Raw genomic sequence first — 23612 nt, forward strand, 5'->3', positions numbered from 1 at the left:
ACAGAGAAATTGCTGCACTACGCCGGGAAATAGGAGGGCCGACAAGGTATGAGGAGGTATCCCAATATTGCTTCTTCTTTTTTTTATTTTTGTCACTGCATTGTGTAATATCTGATTTGTTTTCTTTTTCTGACAGTTTCTGGTAACGGCTGTGACCGAAACGCATTAAGGTGAAATTTTAAAATACGAGGTGCATTCAAGTTCTAAGGCCTCCGATTTTTTTTTCTCCGGACTGAAAAGAGATAGAAACATGCGCGTTGTTTTAAAATGAGGCCGCTTTCATTGTCAATACGTCCCAGAGGTGGCAGCACCGTACGGCAGATGGAATGTTACCGCCTGCGGCGAGAATGAGAACTGTTTTAAATACTTAAAATGGCGACGTTTTCCTTACTTGAACAGCGTGCAATCATTCGTTTTCTGAATTAGCGTGGTGTGAAACCAATTCAAATTCATCGACAGTAGCAGGAAACATGTCGTGATGGAGTTATGGATGTGTCGAAAGTGAGTTCGTGGGTGCGATAGTTTAATGAAGGCAGAAAATCGTGTGACAACAAACCGAAGCAATCTCGGGCTCGCTCAAGCCGGTCTGACGACATGATCGAGAAAGTGGAGAGAATGACTGTTGAACAGATCGCCTTCAGAGTTGGCATTTTGGTGGGTTCTGTGCACACAATCCTGCATCACGACCGCAAAATGCGAAAAGTGTCATCCAGGTGGGTGCCACGAATGCTGTCGGACGACCACATGGCTGCCCGTGTGGCATGTTGCCAAGCAATGTTGACGCGCAACGACAGTATGAATGGGACTTTCTTTTCGTCGGTTATGACAATGGATGAGACGTGGATGCCATTTTTCAATCCAGAAACAAAGCGCCAGTCAGCTCAATGGAAGCACACAGATTCACGGCCACCAAAAAATTTAGCGTAACCGCCAGTGCTGAAAAAATGATGGTGCCCATGTTCTGGGACAGCGAGGGCGTAATCCTTACCCATTGCGTTCCAAAGGGCACTACAGTAACAGCTGCATCCTACGAATATGTTTTGAAGAACAAATTCCTTCATGCCTAGCAACAAAAACGTCTGGGAAGGGCTGCGCGTGTGTTGTTCCACCAAGACAACGCACCCGCAAATCGAGCAAACGTTACACAACAGTTTCTTCGTGATAACAACTTTGAAGTGATTCCTCATACTCCCTAATCACCTGACCTGGCTCCGAGTGACTTTTGCCTTTTTCCAACAATGAATGACACTCTCCGTGGCCGCACATTCACCAGCCGTGCTGCTATTGCCTCAGCGATTTTCCAGTGGTCAAAACAGACTCCTAAAGAAGACTTCGGCGCTGCCATGGAATCATGGCGTCAGCGTTGTGAAAAACGTGTATGTCTGCAGGGCGATTACGTCGAGAAGTAATGCCAGTTTCATCGATTTCTGGTGAGTAGTTAATCAGAAAAAAAAAAATCAGTGGCCTTAGAACTTGAATGCAACTCGTAAAGTAAAGGTACGTTAGCCATCAAGATGAACCATGACACTGATTTTTTTTTGGAATGTACATACGTGTGCCCTGTATAAACGAGAGTTAATGGGGTAGATAAAACTTAAAGAAAGAACGAAAGAAGGGGGTATTTCAAGATCTTACGGCATCTATCTATTTTCCAGCACCCCAGTTCATTAATTCAGCCACTCAATCAAGACGTAAGTAAACAAAGAGGGGATTGTTACTGCAATCCTTAAGAAAGCTTGTCAAAAAAGCAGTAATTACAGAGAAATTGCTCAGCCGTGTGACAGAGGAGCTCATCAAAATGAGCGCAGCTTTGGAAAAACGTATTCTGAAATGGTCTAGAATTCGAAACACACGGTAATAGGATACCAGTATAACTCAACGACCGATGTCACTCTGTGGTCCCCTACACAAGCAGACTCGAATACAGGACCCGTACTGGAGTGTAGAACAGGACCGTGGCAAGTACACAATCGTTCTCCCAGAAGAAACACAACAGCAGCTTGTACGTTGATACTTTCGCTTTATGTTCCTACTCTGCTTCAGTCTCGTTCACACTGGCGTCGAAATGTCACGTGTACGTTTGTTCAGTGACAAAGGTCGCGGCTTCCTGCACGCATCAGTACACACGAAGCGTCAAAGTGGTGCGCATCTCTTTGCGTACAGTACCATGTTAGTTCTCCTTTCCCGCTCAGCACTGTGCAAATAACTGCGATATGTGTGCTGATATGCAGTGACAGTACTCGCATGTTGCAAGGACGTGCTCCAAACTGCTCAAAAAAATGAGAATGGCGTACAATTTGACCATCATTACGTAGCTAAAATACAAAAGCATTTAATCAAATCGTTGTGCTGTTTTCTGTTTAAAAATTATTTTTTAATACTTAGTATGTCCGAAAATGTGCGTAACGGTTCTTGTTACAGTGGAGTGAGGTATGTTAGACAACATTAATAGTTAGATGTTAAAGCATTTTTCAGGTTTGTAAATTGTAATAGATCTTCTTTCAATCTATAATAAATAATTTTCACTAAGAATATAAAAATGATGGGATGAACGAGCTGTAGTCCTATTTGTACGTTTATTTTTAAGTGTTGACAACAGTATTTATTTTTACATGATATAATAAAGTCCTAGGTAACAAGTATTCTAAATAACCCACTTTGAAGTTCCTATATTATGACATCTTGGGTTGCGGGTGCTTTGCCAGATATCAGCGTCGTTCTGGCTCGACATTTCGGTAACGTAGTTCGTAACCTCCATCAGGTGCAACCTGGGACTGCTCCTCGAGTGGACCTGGTCCAGTATTTATGTCTGTTGCCTTCTCCCTCCACCGGCGGTTGCAGGCGTTCCCTCTGCGGTCCGCGCCCGCTGCTGCGATCTTCTGGAACGTTGCTGTTCCGTACTCCGTCGGACCCTCTCCTGGACGTTCCATCTTCGGTCCGCTGCGCCTGGCAGTCAATCTGGTGATCGTTTTCCATGCCCGCGCCTCCCGCTCTTCTATTCGTGGAGTGCTGCAGCTGTCCCCGTTCCTCTTTTAACAATCCCAGAGTAGAATCCCTGGGTCTACTTAGCTGGAACCCCATGTCACGGTTCATAAGATTTTCAGTCACTGTTATCTCAATCATTTCCCTTATAACACTGTCCCAAATTCTGTGTGTCTGTGCTATAATCTTGGTTTCATCATAATTCATTGCATGATCTAGTTCTAGACAGTGTTCAGCAATGGCTGACTTCGGCACCTGTCTTAATCCTGTGTGCGTCTGGTCTTTTTTGTACCTGATATCCACTGTTCTTGTCGTCTGGCCAATGCGGGAAATGCCACATTGACAAGGTATATTATAAATCCCTGGTTTCCGTAGCCCCAGGTCGTCTTTAACTCACACCACTAGCGCCCCTATCTTGTTGTATGGACAGAAAATACTCGATATCGTGTTTATGGAGGGCCCTACTGATTCTGGCAGGAATAGAACCAGCATAGGGCAGATACGCCACCTTCTTTGCTTCATCTTGCTCTTCTTCGGGAACCTGTGGTGTAGTGGCTGGTTTGAGTGCCATCTCGATTTGTTTTGTGGTGTATCCGGTTTTCCAGAACACAGTTTTAAGATGCTCTGCTTCTGTCGGTATACTCTCTTGGTCTCACAATGCTCGTGCTCTGTAGACCAATGTTTAAGTACCCCGTTCTTCTGCGCACGGCGTTGTCAGCTGCTGGCCTGCAGATATCAGTGTGTGTGGTTTTTCTATACACACTGTGGCGAATTCATCCATCAGCTTTCCTTTTGACTAGTACATCCAGAAACGGCAGCTGGCCATTCTACTACAGTTCTATGCAGAACTTTGCGATCTGTCGATAATATTGAAATTCTGTCAGGGACAGCAAAGGACTTGAGAGAGCAATCGAAAGGAATGGACATTATCTCGAAAGGAGGACATCAGATGCCAAATATGGGAGAGAGTGTCACAGAAATGATACAGGATTTGGGCTGGAAATCATTAAGAGAAAGACGTTTTTCGTTGCGACGGAATCTACTCACGAAATTCCAATGACCAACATTCTCCACCGGATGCGAAAATGTTTTGTTGACACCGACCTACATAGGGAGGAACGAGCACCACGATTAAATAAGAGAAATCAGAGCTCGTACGGAAAGATATAGGAGTTCATTCTTTCCGCTGCACTATACGAGATTGGAATAATAGAGAATTGTGAAGGTAGTTCGATGAACCGTCTGCCAGGCACTTGAATGTGATTTGCAGAATATCCATGTAGATGGTACAAAATGGTTCAAATGGCTCTGAGCACTATGGGACTTAACATCTACGGTCATCAGTCCGCTAGAACTTAGAATTACTTAAACCTAACTAACCTTAGGGCAGCACACAACACCCTGTTATCACGAGGCACAGAAAATCCCTGACCCCGCCGGGAATCGAACCCGGGAACCCGGGCGCGGGAACGCTACCACACGACCACGAGCTGCGGACATGTAGATGTAGACGAACATCAATGAAAATGAACATCAAGCAAAGCGAATCAAGAGTAATGGAATGTAGTCGAGTTACATCAGGTAATGCTAAGGGAATTAAATTAGGGAACGAGAAATTGAAATGAGTTTTGCTATTTGGGCAGCTAAATGACTGATGATGGGCGAAGTAGATAGGATATAAAATGTAGACTGGCAATGACAAGAAAAGCGTTGCTGCACAAGGGAAATTTGTTAACATCGAATGTAGATGTAAGTGTTTGGAAGTCTTAACTGAAAGTATTTGTCTGGAGTGTAACCATGTATGGTAGAGAAACATGGACGAAAAGCTGTTCGGGCGAAAAGAGAGTAGAAACTTTCGAAATGTGGTATTAGAGATGAATGTTGAAGAGTAGATGGGTAGGTTACGTAAATGATGACTAGGTACTGAATAAAACTGGGGAGACAAGGAGCTACAATCTGGAACTGCGCGACCGCTACGGTCGCAGGTTCGAATCCTGCCTCGGACATGGATGTGTGTGATGTCCTTAGGTTAGTTAGGTTTAAGTAGTTCAAAGTTCTAGGGGACTGATGAGCTCAGAAGTTAAGTCCCATAGTGCTCAGAGCCATTTGAACCATTTTTTGGAGACAAGAAATTTGTGGCACAACTAGAACAAGAGAGGGAATCGGATAATAAGACTAATTCTGAAGCATCGTGGGATCACAATTATAGTATTAGAGGAAAGTGTGGGTGCCAAAGTAGGAGGCCAAGAAATGAATACACCAAGCAGATTCAGAAGGATGTACGTTGTAGTAGTTATTCAGGGATGAAGAGGCTCCCACAGGACAGAGTAGCATGGAGACCCTCATGAAACCTGTTTTCGTACTGAAGACTACAACAACTTGAATTCTGGATCGCTAATATAAAAGATTCTGTGCTGTATATCTTACAAACTGTTAATGACATACAAATTTTAACATTGAGTGCAAAAAAACTATATCTTTATGTAATTGTGTTCTGAGTTGAGTATCGCTGGCCACTTTAACTTACTAGCAAGAATCATCAGAGTTTTATAATACACTACGGCGTGTTCACTCTATTCTGGTCTGTTCTCCTGCTATCGGTATTGCACTGGCGCGTTTTGTTCTGCTGTGTGCAAAACTCAAGTGATTTCCTATTGGAAGCTACCAATTGTAATGCAAAAAAGATAGAAAAAACTAACATGGTTCTACAGTATTTTATTTCTAAAATTTATCCTTTAATGATGCAAAATCTGCAATCCTCGGAGTTTAGTTGGACCATACCCAGAGTTTGAGACAATTCTCGGAAACTTCGAGAAGGCATAGGGAAGGAAATCAGTTCAGTCCTCTTTAAACATATACATAAATCGTCCGATCATTCTATCTGATCAGATGCAGCTATGCAGCTCTGAATAATTTTCGCCATTGAAACAGCTGGAGAAATCTAGAATTTAAATTTTCGAAGTATCGGCAACAGAAGGAAGAGGTGAGAAGATCAAGTGGGTTATTATTATCAGTATTATTAGGGCATGGCACTTGTTGCTTTGAGATGTTTTTTCCAGAACTTCCGTGTGGCTCTCACTCTCTCTCCGTGCAGTATTTCCTTTTCTTCAGTCCACTAGGATCTTGGAATTTTTGAAACCACATTGTCTAGTTGCGCTACCCAACAGTTCACATTTTCACTTAAAATATTCCTGTCTTCTACTTCCAAAGCTTCCAGCTGCGTTTCCTCGAGGTCATATTTACTTGATGGATCCAAGGTACATTTTGTATTTTGCCACGTATGCCAGTTTTGGGAGTAAACTTCGTTGCTGGGAGTTCCTGAGGGCGTTAAAAATTTTCGTTTTCTAATAACTTTTGTGAAGTTTGATAATTTCTCTGATCCTTTGAGGGATTTCAGTCTGTATTCGTCCACTAGTTTTCGTGGGCAAAGAATTTTCCTCTTAATCATTCGTTCTTCCTACATGGAGTTATAAGAGTTCACTACTTCCGTTGAGAATTGAAGCGACATGATTTCCCATACTTTGTGTTCAATTTGTGCAGTTTAAATTTACTGCAGATGAACTGAGCCTTTTAAAGAAAGATTTGTAGTCCAGCTTTTTCAGCACATGTTTTGCAATCTTCTTTCTGTTCTATTTCTGTGATTGCACTACCCACAAGTAACACTAAATCTTCAGCGAAAGCTAAAGCTAAATAAGAGGTCTTAATACCACCTATTGTTCGTAAATTACCAGAGATTTCTTTTCTTTTAATTCCTTTTTCCCAGTCTCTATAGGCATTGTCTAGGAAAAGACTGAAGAACGCTGACGACAGTTAATCTGTTTGGCAGACATTGTTTTATTTGCAAAACGGTATATCTCCCATAATCTTGCTTTGGGATTTCTGAAAGTAAGTGTCTGCAGGATTATTATTATTATTTCTCATTGTTATTATTATTATTATTATTATTATTATTATTATTATTATTATTATTATTAAATTCTGCTACATTTACGCTATAGTAAATGCAAATTGAGGTTAACTTTGTCCGAAGTTTCATGTCTAACTGCAGGTGGTTAAATATTGCGTTTTTGTGCAATTTTTATTATTTCTCATTGTTATTATTATTATTATTAAATTCTGCTACATTTACGCTTTAGTAAATACAAATTGAGGTTAACTTTGTCCGAAGTTTCATGTCTAACTGCAGGTGGTTAAATATTACGTTTTTGTGCAAAGCATTCACTCTCTCTTTTTAATATTATCACATTTTCGGTCAGTGGCTTCAATCCGAGATTCTGCCCATGAATACATTTGTTCTCTGTGTTTCACTTACTAACGGTTTACTACTCGAAATACACCACGACTGAAATGATTATAAAACAAAAATTCCTTTAGAAAATGGAACAAATGGAAAGCGCCAGTGCCAAAATCCTTGTTTGGGGCAGATGTTCCAGCAATCCATAATTCAAATCCATAAGTATTTAATTACCGAAGCAGCTTGTTGGGCGTGCGTATCGTCCAGAAGAAAGATCCTGTTTCAATCGAAGCATCTTGTCATTTATGTTTTGCTGTAATTGGTCTGGTAGGCCTGAGTAGTACGAGACTGTTATTATGATATCGGTTGCAATGCAGTTACTAACAAAAATGCCATTGGATACCATTTCTAGGGAGTGGAAATGACGTTTTAGACACCGTTTTGTTGCTGTTCTCTTACGCCGAGACGTTATGTTCTCACATCGCATACATTTTAAGGCACAGAAGTACAAGAACAATGAAACTGTTACTGACGTAAGAAGTGGGAGAGAAGTGGTGAGAATGTGCCGGCGGGATACACGGAAGCTGCACAATGAAATTGTCGACACGCAGATTTAACAGAATGGCAGAAAATAACTATCGTGTTTCAGCTTGCCGATCACCACACAGTGAAGGGTTTGACAGATTCGTCCGAGTATCGTCATGGATTATCCAAGATGAGGAGGTGGAATAGTGTATGACTCGCACCTCCATGTAAAACGGCATAAAAGCAGAGGTCGTAAAAGGCGTATTTGAATAGAAGTTATACGTCCTTCAAACCCTGTTAATGTTAATCTAGTTCAAACATGACAAAAATTGCTGCTGACTATGAATGCAGATCCTTACGATCTAATTTCTTGAGCGATTGCTGCGAACGGAACTATGTGCAGTGGGCATACGGACACGGATATCTTGCAAGAGGCCATTTCTCGCAGCATCACATTAAGCTGTAAATCAATAATTTGCCAATCAACTCAAAGATTGGCCACTAGCCGGCTATAGGCGCGTAGAATGCTAAACAAATTCTACTGCCAAACGTTTCAAGCATCACGGAGAGATTTACTACTGAATTTTCGGGACAACACTTTTTAGGAGGAGTCAGACACATATTACTCTCCCCCACATACATCTTGCGTATTGACCACCAGGAGCTTATCGACAATCATTCTTCCCACGCACTGTTCGTGAGTGGAACAGGGCTGGGGGGATCAGGTAGTGGTATCGAAAGTACCCTCCGACACACACCATTAGTTGGCTTGCGGAGTATGATATACATGAAGCAGTCCCGCCTCAACGAACGTCCTATCCAATTCTCCTTCCTTTCTCTTATAACGTTCCACAGTCTGATGAAGAAGATAAAAATGTCTTAGTATTTAATAACCAAAACGATACAACCAATAAGAAAAATCAAGAGTTTGTCCATTGCCTTAGATGTAAACGTTGGGCCCAAGACAATTATCGTTCCACAGGAGGCACATTTGTATACATAGATAGATACTCGTACAACGATAATGAATAGACCTTGTATTAACATTCAGACTTCTAAGTAGGCCATATTATGCTAACAAATGGAAGTTTGACAAATTTTAGTTTACTGCCAGTAAAATTGTTGAGCTTTTTCATGTTAATTAGTGTAAGTAAGACTCTAATTCTGTTTACTGCCAAGAAAACTTATATTGAAAAGTTAAGTATTGTGATTTTGTTAGTCATTATTGCGTTCTGTGACATGCAACCTATAACTGTAAACCAGCCTCATAGCTAAGGCACGTTTACGCACTTGACTTGCGGCTGTATAAAATTTGCACTCTTAAATATAATGGCTCTGAGCACTATGGTTCAAATGGCTCTGAGCACTATGGTACTTAACTTCTGCGGTCATCAGTCCCCTAGAACTTAGAACTACTTAAACCTAACTACCTAAGGACACCACACACATCCATGCCCCAGGCAGGAATCGAACCTGTGACCGTAGCGGTCGTGCGGTTCCAGACTGTAGCCCCTAGAACCGCTCGGCCACTCCTGCCGGCAAATATAATGTTGAGTTAAAATTTACATGCCAAGATATACTTTAATAACCATGTTATGGCATTAAACTATTTTTAACACGATAAGCGTAAACAAAATCTTTTTATAAATTCCGATAAGAAATCCGCATAAATGTGCCCCGGTCGCCCCTACTTTAGTCCAGTATGTAGCAGCACTGGAGACACGCTACTTGACGTCCATGTTCCACAGGAATCTCACAGTATCGCAACCAGAATCTAAGTATTGAGCCTCCACCATGAATAAGATAAATTTATCTTTGTTCTGCTATTTTTACTAGCTTATTTCCTAATTCTTCTTCTGTTCATCGACACAAATTTTGCTTCTTTATGCCTGAGCTGCTTTTAATATAATGTAGTTCCCGTATTTGGTTGATTCTGTTCTCACAGTATTGCAATTACAGTTCATTACAGCGCGTCAAGAGAGAGATAGAGAGAGAGAGAACCAAAAGTTATTCAGTAAATTAAGTTAGTTGAAATATTCACTTGTTCGAAGAAAACACGCTCATCGTGGTCTACAGGAAGTACCAGGTGGTTATAATTAATGTGTAGCTACTCACAGTGTGGGCTGAAAAAACGTATGGCAGCGAAACTTGCTATATATGCTGATGCCTTAATGCAGAACCGATTTACGATGCAGAAATACTGGGTCTAATTTTTGCAGCCAGTTGCAAATCTGGAACTGTGAATACCAGAAGGATGTGTAATGGATTAGGAACGAGAGGTTGGCAGAGAAAGTCAAACTAGAGAAAGCCACAATCTTCATTTTATTATGAACCATTATGTGTTATCAAATGACATAGTGTATGTCTTACCGTCATCATACAGCGCAAAACGCCATATTTGTACCTGGTGGCCGAAAATGGAACTATTTTTCCCCAATGTATATCGGTTTGTCACTAAAGCATTAGCATAGCTACCAAGTTTTGCTGTCGTGCGTTAATTACAGCCCGCACTGGATCTCCATGAGTAACTGTACTTTAATTATAACTATCCGGTACGTTTGTGTACCATCTAATGGGAAGTACTATCGTATTTTCTCAACTGGCAATTCCCGCGCTGATCAGTTATACAACTTTTTGGCGACGCTGACGTATTTCAAAGGCTGTCTGGTAAATGGTAGAGCCGCGTATTGAGGTCAATGTGAAGGCCATCGATAATTAATTGGAAGAGGGTTCCGGTTGATGTGGATTAGAATTAATTGTCGATGTACATTTGAAGATGAACATTTGCTCTGTCTGAGTGCCATCTCCGTAACTTAATCAGACATAGTATTGTCATTTGGCTACAGTCACGTTAACTTAGTATAAATTAAACATTAACACAGTGCCGGTAAGCACCAACAACAGTAAAATTTCGTCATCTTATGTGCGTGGCAGCTTGAAGAGACCTACCGAAAAAAACTGCAATATACTGCGGCCATCTCCTGAATGTGGAAGACCTCTCGAAATTAGAATGGCGCAGCGGCTGCCGCTCCGCTGCTACTGTTTCTGCGCTGTTATCCTGAGTGGCCATTTTGCTTCCTCGTCACCTGAAAGGAAAGTGTTTCTTATTTGTAGCAGAGAGTCGTAGATACAACCTGTGAATGCATCACATTTACACAAGTCAACGTCTTATACATTTCTTGGGTGATTTATCAAATGGTTCAAATGGCTCTGAGCACTATGGCACTTAACATCTATGGTCATCACTCCCCTGGAACTTAGAACTACTTAAACCTAACTAACGTAAGGACAACACACAACACCCAGCCCTAACGAGGCAGAGAAAATCCCTGACCCTGCCGGGAATCGAACGCGGGAACCCGGGCGCGGGAAGCGAGAACGCTACCGCACGACCACGAGATGCGGGCTGGTGATTTATCTCTTAGAAAGTATTGGTTGTATATGAAGAGCAGTGTTAATAATACATGGTATTTCATCTGTGAGCTTCTAGGCGCCTCCTCAAGAATCTGGGCTTTCTAGTGACACGTATCCCAAAGAACGTTGGGTACGATTATGACATTCTGAACTAATGGAATTGCTGACTCAACTTATCATCTTTTCGGTTTATTAAGTATGCTTTCTACAGCAGACAGTCATTGATCCTCCAGCGCAAATTTGAGAGGAATTGCCTTTTTATAACTTTTTACTGATATTTCACCGGTCATATTATGACAAAGTTCTCTACATACATAAGCAGTTCAAAATTTTCATTCTGATGTTTGGAATTACCTCATATATCTCCCTCAGTACTTATTAATAAGTAGCTGGTGTTCTACAAACATGATTATCGTGATATTAAAATTATTATTTATAGAGCCACTCCGTTATAGGTCGTATTGATATAATGATAGCCGTATCAGTAACTAGATACCACTAAATTAAATATGTCCTACAAGAACACTACCTACTTTTCTGTACAAATTCAGTACGACTGTCTTCTGCAGTTGAGAGGAAATGAAAGCAAGCAAATTGGCACATCCTTTGCCAGATCTTCAATTGCAATTGCTTCAAAACGACTAAGAAGCTTTGCACAATGTCAGTGTCTTCAAGTTGACAAATGCCACATTTAGCGGAAGAATGATTAATGTGTACGACTAAGTCCAGTTGTTCAGAATATTAGATGTTAGTATCTTCTTGTTGTAACAAAATAAGTCCTAAATTGTTCACTGTTGGGTTCCATGCCATTCTGGTTGGAGCTTGTGGTTGGATAATCTTTAAATAAAAGCTCGTGAACCAGTAAGAAGTTTACATGCTCTTATGAGCAACTTTCTACCTGTCTTTACAACACACATATGTACTTTACTGGTGCTCAACTTCCTGCATAGCGCCACGCACTGTCAGGTTTTGCTGGTGGCAGTCACCAATACTTTACCATATTTTTAGCTATGTGAACCAGTACATGCATTATTGACAAAAATATTTCAACTTAGTTATAACTACATACAGCAATTAGGGCAATATCTAAATGCACTAAGGGGTCCATAATAAAAGCAATTAATATATTTTGTGGTGAAAATAAACAAGTTTGCATTCTTTCATATAGAAACTCTTGTCGTAAGTGTCTGTACTAGTTAAATTTATAAAGTCTTAAATATGGATATAATTACTAGTGCTTACATTTCTGACATTTGTATGTAAACTCATTTTTATATCATGTGATTTTATGTGTTTTAATTCTACTTTTAATCATAAATGAAAAACTTACGAAGGTAGCATGTATTCATCTGAGAAACAATCACTGGTTTTACAAAAGTGGATCAAGATATAATTAATTCATTCTCCGTATAATGCAATGAATACATACATTGTTGTACCGTGCACTCCTCTAAATGAGTTTCTGTCTATTGCGTTTCAAGTTATAGGTGTAGATTCTGCAGACTCTTCAAAGTCCATTTTTGGACAACGTGGGTGTCCGATATTACCATGGGCCGAAGTGCACATACTTCCGTTTCCACAGGTTTTTATATTGATTGCCGATTCCCTATATTTGGCCGCGTTGTGTTGGCAGGTGATTGCAGATTATGGACGCTGATGTTTGTAAGGAAGTTAGATTCCGCAGCTTTATTAGTCAATCTTGAGTAATCGGCTATTTTATCGTTTATTATTCTACCGTGCTATTATATTTTCAAATTTTAATTTTCTACAGCACTGAGAGGATCATATTTGTAGCATGGAGGAAGTCTTTGTTTACTGCTTTGACGACCTAAGCATCCATTTTCAAATATCCAATCGGACAGAAGGTTATAAGTGATACAGTTTCCTTTTTACCCCCAAACTTCTTTCCGCCATTGTATATACCGTGCTGTTTCAGGATATACTGCCGGTAGTTCCTCGTCGCATCGATTATGATTATTGTTATAATCCACCAACCACACACTATGTGACTTCATCTGTTGCCACTTCTGTAGAATCTCGTTTGCATGTAGGTGAACAATGAATGTGGCAGGCTACAGAGTTGTCTTAATCGTTGATTGACTACTTGGAGCTTCCCTAAATAAAATTATCTAACAGTGGTATCACCGTTAAAAGATAAAAGAAACTATATTTCACATTGTTGAAACTGTAAGACATTCTCAGAATACAATTCTATATGTAGCAACAAAAAATCCTCGATCTTGAAAGCGAAACGATAAAAGTCTGGCACGTATTAAACAAAATTTCCAGGGATAAGTTGAAATCACTTCTTCAGGGTACCTTATTCCATTCTGTATATCCATCTTTTGTGGTAATTTGGTAGCATGTGTTGTTTGAAAGTCAAAAGTGTCCTCTTTAGTTATTAGATTCGCTAGCAATGTGGGTAGTGTCAGCCACTAATACTCGTATATTACTTCTTACATACTTTCACGCAGAGAACTATGTATTAAAGTATAAGTCTATATCATTATCGATTAATGGTTCTATCTTTATCAAGCATAAATTCGTCTTGCGTGCTGGAACGCACAGTCGATACAGAAGTTTGAAAAAGCGGGATAAAAAAGTTACTACTTGGAGTACGATATCAGCTATACTGCCAATACCAGGCTGTCACATTTGGTAATAATCAACTCAATGCACCCACTGACGGTTGTAAAACTACACCGCAAAGTGTTTGGGCGTAAAAACAAGAACAATTTCTGTCTGATCAGGATAGAATCCAATCTTCACAATTATATAAACTGAGGTGACAAAGGTCACGGGAAAGCGATATACATATTTACAGATGGAGGTAGTATCGCATACACAAGATATAAAAGCGCAATGCATTGGCAGAGCTGTTTTTTGTACTCAGATGATTCATATAAGAAGGCATCCGACAAGTTTAAGGCCGCACGACACGAAATTGCAGACTTTGAAAGCGGAACGGTAGTTGGAGCTGCACGCATTGGCGATGCCACTTTGTAAATCCTTAGGGAATTTAGTATTCCGAGGCCCATAATGTCAAGAATGTGCCGAGAATGCCAAACTTCAAGTATTATCTCTAACCACGGACAATGCAGCTGCCGACGGCATTCACCTAACGAGCGTAAGCGGCCACGTTTGTGTAGACACGTCGGTGCTGAAATACAATCAATACTGTTTGAAATCACCCTAGAAATCAATGTGGGTCGTACCACGAAGTATCTGTTAGGTCAATGCCGGGAAATTTGTAGTTAATGGGCTACGGTAGCAAAAGACGTACGCGTGTACCGAGCACAATATTGCCTGCAGCACCTCTCCTGGGCTTCGGACCACATCAGTTGGAAACTAGACGACAGTACAACCTCGGCCTCGTCAGATGAGTCCCGATTTCGGTTGACAGAGCTGACAGTAGTGTTAGAGTGTGGAGCAGACCCCACGAAGCCGTGGAGTGCAGTTGTCAATTCATGTGCAAACTGATGGTGACTCCGTAATGGTGTAGACTGTATTTACATGGAATGGAATGGGTCCTCTGATCCAACTGAACCGATGTTCGGCTACTTGGAGACCATGTCAGGCATTCAACGCCTTCATGTTCCCAAACAAAACGGAATTTTTATGGATCATAATACGCCATGTCACCGGGCCGCCACTGATGGCGACTTGGTTGAAGAACATTGTGGACAATTCGAGGGAATGATTTGGCCACCCAGATCGCCCGACGTTTATGGAATATAAAAGAGAAGTCTACTCTAGCACATAATCCTGCACTGGCAACATTTTCCCAATCATGGGCCTATGTGGCTGAGCGGTTCTAGGCGCTGCAGTCTGGAACCGTGCGACCGCTACGATCGCAGGTTCGAATCCTGCCTCGGGCATGGATGCCTATGATGTCGTTAGTTTAGTTATCTGCAAGTATTTCTAAGTTCTATGGGACTGATGACTTCAGATGTTAAGTCACTTAGCACTCAGAGCCATTTGAACCATTTATAGAGGCAGCTTGGCTCAATATTTCTTCAGGGGACTCCCAACGACTTGTTGAGTCCAATCCACACTTGGCTGGGGAAAAGGAGTCTTGCTGGCCAAAGTGGCCGAGCGGTTCTAGGCGCTTCAGTCTGGAAACGCTCGATCGCTACGTTTGCAGGTTCGAATTCTGCCTCGGCCATGGATGTGTGTGATGTCCTTAGGTTTGTTAGGTTTAAGTGGTTCTCAGTTCTAGGGGTCTGATGACCTAAGATTTTAAGTCACATAGTGCTCAGAGCTATTTGAACCATAGAGGAGGCTCGACACGATATTAGATGTTTCGTCATGACTTTTGTCACATCAGAGTGCACTGCCTGACAAAAGAAGTGATGCTCCCAGAAGGCATACTTGTAAGGTGTCAGGCAAATCCAACAGGATTTCTAGGTCTCACCGGATTCTATAAAAAATTTATTTGGATCGACTCTCTCGCAACACCACGCCTATGTGCACTGAATGGAAAAAACACGCCATGGGTATGGGATCAACAAGCCAATGAAGAATTTTTAAAAGTGAAAAACGCACTAACAACAGCACCGATTTTAGCACATCCTGATCTAACACAAAATTTTTGTATGGCCACTGATAGCGCGAAAACAGGGTTAGGAGTTGTGTTATTCCAAGAATACGAACAGGCAGGGCTAAGATCATATAGAACAATTGCCTTTGCCAGTCGGGTACTCACAAAAAGCGAGAAAAACTATTCAGTCACGGAGCTGGAAGCATTCGCCATTGTATGGGGCTTCCAACGTTTTCGATATTTCCTATTCGGAAGGAAAACAAAAGTATATACTGACCACAAAGCATTAGAATTTCTGTTATCCGCCAAACTAACTCATGGGAGGTTAGCCAGATGGATGTTAATACTACAAGAATTTGACTTCACTATTACACACATACCAGGACCAGCGAATGTATAAGCAGATGCTTTATCACGATGTCCACAGGGTGCATCCAAAAACATAGGTTTGGAAGCAGCAGAAGACCAGTTTACAATGTACTATATGAAACAAGTACCTTTCGAAAACTACATTACGACAGCATTGAAAAACATAGGCAAAGAACAGGACAAGGATCCCGAAATACTAGGAATCAAACACAAGTGGAGAAGTAAGGATTTTCCAGACATTCGACAGCATTATCTCGTAAAAAACAATGTTTTATTTTTTAGACGAAATGTTGCAACGAATGAATGGCTAATTTATATCCCAGATGAACTAATTAATAAGGACATATGGTATACACATTTAAGTAATGGCCATTTTGGACCAAAGAAATGCTTTTTAAAAATAGAACAAACAAGCTATTTTCCTAATATGGAAAGACGAATTAGAACGGTATTAGTCAAATGCAAAAAATGTATGAGGGCTAAAGACGTCACTTTCCAAACCATCCACCTATGTTTCCAATAATCCCTAAAAGATTAAAACAAATAGCTGCAACAGATTTGACGAGGCCCCTCCCACCTACCAAAAATGGGTACATTTTCATATTTGTCGTTTTGGAACTTACTTCTAAATATGTTACCTTGACACCATTAAAACGAGCAACAGGACTTGCTATAAGTAAAGCATTTAGACAAGATTTTCTCAGACAAGTAGGTCGAGTGGAACGAATAATTTCTGATAATGGCCCACAATACAAATCAGTGCAATGACAGAACACGTTAAAACAACACAAAATAAAACCCGTGTACATATCTAAGTACAAACCTAGCGTAAATCCAGCAGAACGATCTATGAAGGACATAGGCACTTTATGCCGATTATATGCAGGCAAAAGACACAACACTTGGGATATATACCTTAAAGATTTTCAAGAAGTAATAAATGAAATGCCACATAACACTACACTACTACGTCCAGTTACTGTACTTAAAAATATTGAACCCCCAAACATAACCAAAGAAAATGTTAGATTTGCTATTGTACCACGTAGACAGCACAAACAAATCATAGTAACAGCACTCTCCAACATCAGAAAGGCAGCCATTAAAAGAAAAGAAAGAGGAGATAGAACAGCAATTAAAAGAACATTCTCAGTAGGTCAGAAAGTATTTGTAAAAAAACACCATCTATCCAGCAAACAGAAACACAAAATACATAAGTTTTACGCTGCATACAAAGGACCTGTCATAATTAGCCGAATTGCTCATGATAATGCTGTGGAACTAATGAATCCAAAAACAGGCAAAACCTTAGGACTTCACCATGTGAGCCATATAAAAAAGTTTGAAGATTAATTTTATTATTGGTAAATAATCAGCACAATATTTCAAGATTATGTTGCAGATAAGATCGTCAGGTGAAAGAAGAATGAAGAGAGAGGAAGGTGGGAAAAAGAAAGTAGTTTCAATAATAACACCAATAGTACCATAGATTAAGGTGAAGGGATAAAGTGTAGATAGTCTAACAGCATGAAATACTAAAATGCTATACACCACGACACTACACAAAAATAAAAAACGAATTTGAGGATTCTTGAGTAGACGTTAAGACTCCAAATACCTTAGAATTATAACATGGAAAGGGCGCCGAAATTTGTAAAGCTTTTTAAGAAGGCGTATAACAAGTAGGTACTAGATATATGTTAGATGATTATAAGTAAAACTTTTGTAAGAACCATTGTAAAAACTCCAGCAAGGAGTATGTGCCAAGCAAGATCGTAAGAGATGGGAAAGAGCCACCGTGGTACAACAACAGAGTTAGAAAACTACTGCGGAAGCAAAGGGAAATTCACAGCAAACATAAACATAGCCAAAGCCTTGCAAACAAACAAAAATTACGCGAAGCGAAATGTAGTGTGAGGAGGGCTATGCGAGAGGCTTTCAATGAATTCGAAAGTAAAGTTCTATGTACTGACTTGGCAGAAAATCCTAAGAAATTTTGGTCCTATGTCAAAGCGGTAGGTGGATCAAAACAAAATGTCCAGACACTCTGTGACCAAAATGGTACTGAAACAGAGGATGACAGACTAAAGGCCGAAATACTAAATGTCTTCTTCCAAAGCTGTTTCAAGGAGGAAGACTGCACTGTGCTTCCTTCTTTAGATTGTCGCACAGTTGACAAAATGGTTGATATCGAAATAGACGACAGAGGGATAGAGAAACAATTAAAATCGCTCAAAAGAGGAAAGGCCGCTGGTCCTGATGGGATACCAGTACGATTTTACACAGAGTACGCGAAGGAACTTGCCCCCCTTCTTGCAGCGGTGTACCATAGGTCTCTAGAAGAGCAAAGCGTTCCAAAGGATTGGAAAAGGGCACAGGTCATCCCCGTTTTCAAGAAGGGACGTCGAACAGATGTGCAGAGCTATAGACCTATATCTCTAACGTCGATCAGTTGTAGAATTTTGGAACACGTATTACGTTCGAGTATAATGTCTTTTTGGAGACTAGAAATCTACTCTGTAGGAATCAGCATGGATTTCGATAAAGACGGTCGTGTGAAAACCCAGCTCGCGCTATTCCTCCACGAGACTCAGAGGGCTTTAGAAACGGGTTCACAGGTAGATGCCGTGTTTCTTGACTTCCGCAAGGCGTTTGACACAGTTCCCCACAGTCGTTTAATAAACAAAGTAAGAGCACACGGACTATCAGATCGATTGTGTGATTGGATTGAGGAGTTCCTAGATAACAGAACGCAGCATGTCATTCTCAATGGAGAGAAGTCTTCCGAAGTAAGAGTGATTTCAGGTGTGCCGCAGGGGAGTGTCATAGGACCGTTGCTATTCACAATATACATAAATGACCTGGTGGATGACATCGGAAGTTCACTGAGGCTTTTTGCAGATGATGCTGTGGTGTATCGAGAGGTTGCAACAATGGAAAATTGTACTGAAATGCAGGAGGATCTGCAGCGGATTGACGCATGGTGCACGGAATGGCAATTGAATCTCAATGTAGACAAGTGTAATGTGATGCGAATACCTAGAAAGATAGGTCCCTTATCATTTAGCTACAATATAGCAGGTCAGCAACTGGAAGCAGTTAATTCCATAAATTATCTGGGAGTACGCATTAGGAATGATTTAAAATGGAATGATCATATAAAGTTGATCGTCGGTAAAGCAGATACCAGACTGAGATTCAATGGAAAAATCCTAAGGAAATGCAATCCGACAACAAAGGAAGTAGCTTACAATACGCTTGTTCGCCCACTGCTTGAATACTGCTCAGCAGTGTGGGATCCGCACCAGATAGGGTTGATAGAAGAGATAGAGAAGATCCAACGGAGAGCAGCGCGCTTCGTTACAGGATCATTTAGTAATCGCGAAAGCGTTACGGAGATGACAGATAAACTCCAGTGGAAGACTCTGCAGGAGAGACGCTCAGTAGCTCGGTATGGGCTTTTGTTAAAGCTCCGAGAACATACCTTCACCGAAGAGTCAAGCAGTATATTGCTCCCTCCTATGTATATCTCGTGAAGAGACCATGAGGATGAAATCAGAGAGATTAGAGCCCACCAGAAGCATACCGACAATCCTTCTTTCCACGTACAATACGAGACTGGAATAGAAGGGAGAACCGATAGAGGTACTCAGGGTACCCTCCGCCACACACCGACAGGTGGCTTGCGGAGTATGGCTGTAGATGTAGATGTAGATGCAACGACCCACAAGTTGCAACGCGAGATGTATCAAGAAAGAAAAGGACGTAATTAGCAAGACACGATTCCTACATAGCAGGAGGGTCCTGAGAAGGGAAGAGACAGCAAAACTAACATAATGCCCTTGTAGCGAAAGTGGGCAATAAATTTGCCCGCTAGGAGGAATCCTGCTGGGATGGAACACCGAGATGCACAGTGACAGACCCCTGCTGAGACGCGGCGGGACGGCGCTGGGACGGCGAACGCCGGAAGGGTCTCCGAGCCCCGAATGAACTGAGCGAGCAAAAAAACGGCCGGACGAGAAGACCGCTTGGGCAAGCCACCACTGGCAAAAAATATGCGTAAAAGTCACACTACTGCTATTAAAGAGCACGCTTATGCACGAAACTGAAGAAGAACTTCCACAAATTAAAAATGACGCGCCCAAACAATTTATCAAACTGTTACTAGGAGGAGAACTTCAAAGCGACTAGTTATCAATAAATATTTCCATATCCTGCCCAGAGAAGAACCAAGAAGCAAGTAAGATGCAGAGAAAAAGCAGGAAGAACAGAAGTTGAAGATTCGCAAGATTGAGACCAAGAAAGAAGATGGGTGAAGAATAGACGACATACCTTCCCAAATCCCTATCCTATTGTAAACTAGTCGTCTGCGAAGTATTACAACGAAAAACGATCGCATTCAGCGACACATAACGATGACTTTCACGCATACAAAGCCAGTAAACCACGAGATTCTGCACTCACAGCTCCATTCCATTATGGGACCTCCACAAAAGCAACACACACTTGCAAAGCCAACAAGGAACGACGAACGAAGCTGTACATCAAATACTTGCCCACATCCATCTCGCTCAAGTCCATCGCCTTCGTGCAAAAACATTGGCCAACCTCATGCTTAAACATTCACAGGATTGTGTGAACGTGTGAAATCAAATTATGCGATGTAGGAATTGTGCAAAAGAAATGTGTGAGAAACTAAATAAGTTAAGCACACCAGACAGCTAACAAACTACAAAATAACGGTCATTGTCTATGGACTTACGTAAAAAAATAGACTATCGATAAAAATAGTCATTCGTTCTGAAATGGATAGTATATAAAGAAACAATATGCCACTTATTTTCTCCTCATAAAAATGAAAGAATAACTATATTTTACTTAGTTTCTCCTTATAAAAACTAAGAATAAAAAATTATCTTGCTGGATGTTTTCCTTTTTTTAACATTTATACCATTTAGTAGGATAATATCTCAATAATTGTGTATGTATATTTCTTTGTCAAAGCAATTCTTGGAAATAATTCTTATTTGTTAGTGTCACAATGTTGAAATGCGTGTCTAGAAACAAAAACACTTTACTTGTACATGATATTTAGAAAATGTGTTAGGAATAGATTTTACTTAATTACTACATTTACAGAAACAATATTTCTAAGAAAATCGATGTGAAAGACTCCTCACTTTCGATAACAAACTTCTTAAAAAACAAACTTCACACTTAAATAAAGAAAGAAAATAATTAAACATTAACAATAGTATAAAAATATTCTTCTCTTGTCATTTTTAATTATAATGTGGAAGAATATAAAAATATAAATTAGTAATACAAACTAGCATAGAACAGAATAACGTGGCTGAATAGTATGCAACAAAATTTAGATAAATTAGAAAATTTTTGACTGACTTAGACAACGATTCAATCATTGCCTAAATACAGTGCAAAAATCAAGTTCGAAGGGTGGTGATATGTAAGGTGTCAGGCAAATCCAACACACCCACGTCTCCAGCTAACCTCTAGGGCTCACCACCCACACGTTTTAGCGTGAGACTGTTTCGCGTCTCAGGTACGTCAAGGGCAACCCCCAGCCCATGTTAAAAGCTAGAGCCCTCCAGAAAAGCAGTATAGATCTTACGATAACACAATAAGGGCTACTACCACCCGCAAGTTTTAGCGTGAGACTTTTTCGCGTGTCTGTTACATTAGGACAATCCTCTAGCCCATGTTAAAAGATAGAGCCCTCCAGAAGAACAGTATAGATCTCACGATAACGCTAAAAGGACCACACCAGCTGCAGGTTTTAGCGTGAGACTTTTTAGCGTCTCTGTTACGTTGCAAACTTTAAAAAACTTTGCCCCACCACGAAAAGTATAACGTTCCTCATTGGATAGACAGAATTTTGTAGGCGGAGCTTAAGGTTAACATTGAGACCCTGACTGGTCAGATGAAAACATAGCCAGATAGTTTTTTTAAACCAACTTCGGTAAATTGTAGTAAGGAGAAGTTAGAGGAGAGTTGGATCCGAGACGGCGAGCTGGATGGCTGTTGCGCTGGCCGCTGCCGCCCTGACGCTGCTTAAACACCGACAAGGTAATGAACGCACGCGATGCCGCATTTTTGAGCGCATAAGGCTTCACTCAGAACTGCAGAAGACTCATCTGTTACACCCCTTTTTTGCGTAATACTAGTGTCGATCGTTAATTAAAACTCATGGTGTTCACATTTGCCACTTGAAGTAAAAATCCGAAACGCGATAATTTTTCTGTTATATAGTTATTGAGAAGCCACATCAGTCACTGTAATTTACGACAAGTTAGATAATTAATTAAAGATAATTGAGGGTCACTGTAAACCATTTTGATAGTTTACTCTTTTGGGAAATTTAAATTAAACCTAGATTATAGATGTGATATGGCATAGGTCATCCTTCGATCGCTGGTAGAACTTGGAAACCCATTCAGGGAATATTCGTTCACATTTTTGTTGAACGCTGTTGGTTTTTACCATCCTGTACTAAAACATTTCCTTTTATCAAGGATGTTTTGTGAGTAGAATAAAATTTCCAATGGTAAACTTAACTGCTTTTTCGACGTTATTTTACCAGCTAACTAAAAATAGGAAAGCCTTGAACCCTTTCTACTATATTTAGTTAGTATTAAGATTCTTTTACAGGGAGTGCAGTGGAGCTGACGCTGAGATCATTTAGTATTTGGTTATATCATCGCTAGTCTCACTGAACTCTTCTGAATTATACATGTCATGTGTGGTCTGGCGTCTCCTTAGCAGCAACAGGTCCCAGGTTCAAACTAGTCAATTCCCTGAAAAACACGCTCAGAGCGCGGTTGCGCGAAAGTGGTAGGGAGACACGATATAGAACAATCAGACATCACCATGAATGTTTAGATACTCGGCGTGTATGTAAAATATTAGAGTAGGAATTCTGTGTGAGGTTCTTCGTGTTGTTACCAAATGTAGGAATGATAAAGGGCGTGAACAGCATCGTATGTTGAAAGATCACTGTCAACACCGTCGGTGCCTCCACCCCGCCAGGCCTGGAAACTCGGGAAGCGGTAGTTGGCCGACGCTACGCCTAGCATATTCTGATTACTGGTGGCTTGTAGCCTATGTTTTGTTTACTGTGCGGGTCGTATTTGCCTTAGACCGCACCCGGGCACTCTGCAGTGAGTCTCAGTTGAGATTTAGCTGTTGGTTTATCTTTCTAGAGTTCTCTGGTGAAACGCGTGCATGTAAGTGCATTTGTTTTCATTCATAGTTCTTTATCTATAAAAAATGGCGCTGAAGTACTATGAGACTTAACATCGGAGGTCAATGAGGTCATCAGTCACTAAATTAGAACTAATTAAAGTAACTAACCTAATCACAACACACACATCCATGCCCGAGGCAGGATTCGAACCTGCGACCGTAGCCTTCGCGCGATTCCCGACTGAAACGCTTAGAATCGCTCGGCCACAGCGGCCGGCCTTTATCTACAAAATAATAATTTTCACCCTAATTACACAAAAACTTTATTGTTATAGAGATGCCTCA

The 23612-nt window shown here is 40.8% G+C and overlaps 1 long non-coding RNA gene across 2 annotated transcripts in view; it reads right to left on the reverse strand.

The window, feature by feature from the left end:
- Positions 1-23612, reverse strand: part of LOC126281999 (uncharacterized) — a 150539-nt gene that overhangs the window by 35582 nt on the left and 91345 nt on the right. For both annotated transcript variants that reach the window (XR_007551316.1, XR_007551317.1), the window contains exon 3: positions 10691-10827. This is a non-coding gene — a long non-coding RNA (uncharacterized LOC126281999). The remainder of the gene's footprint in view (positions 1-10690; positions 10828-23612) is intronic.

The sequence above is a fragment of the Schistocerca gregaria genome, chromosome 7, assembly GCF_023897955.1.
Source record: "Schistocerca gregaria isolate iqSchGreg1 chromosome 7, iqSchGreg1.2, whole genome shotgun sequence".
In the NCBI taxonomy this organism is placed as follows: Eukaryota; Metazoa; Arthropoda; class Insecta; order Orthoptera; family Acrididae; genus Schistocerca; species Schistocerca gregaria.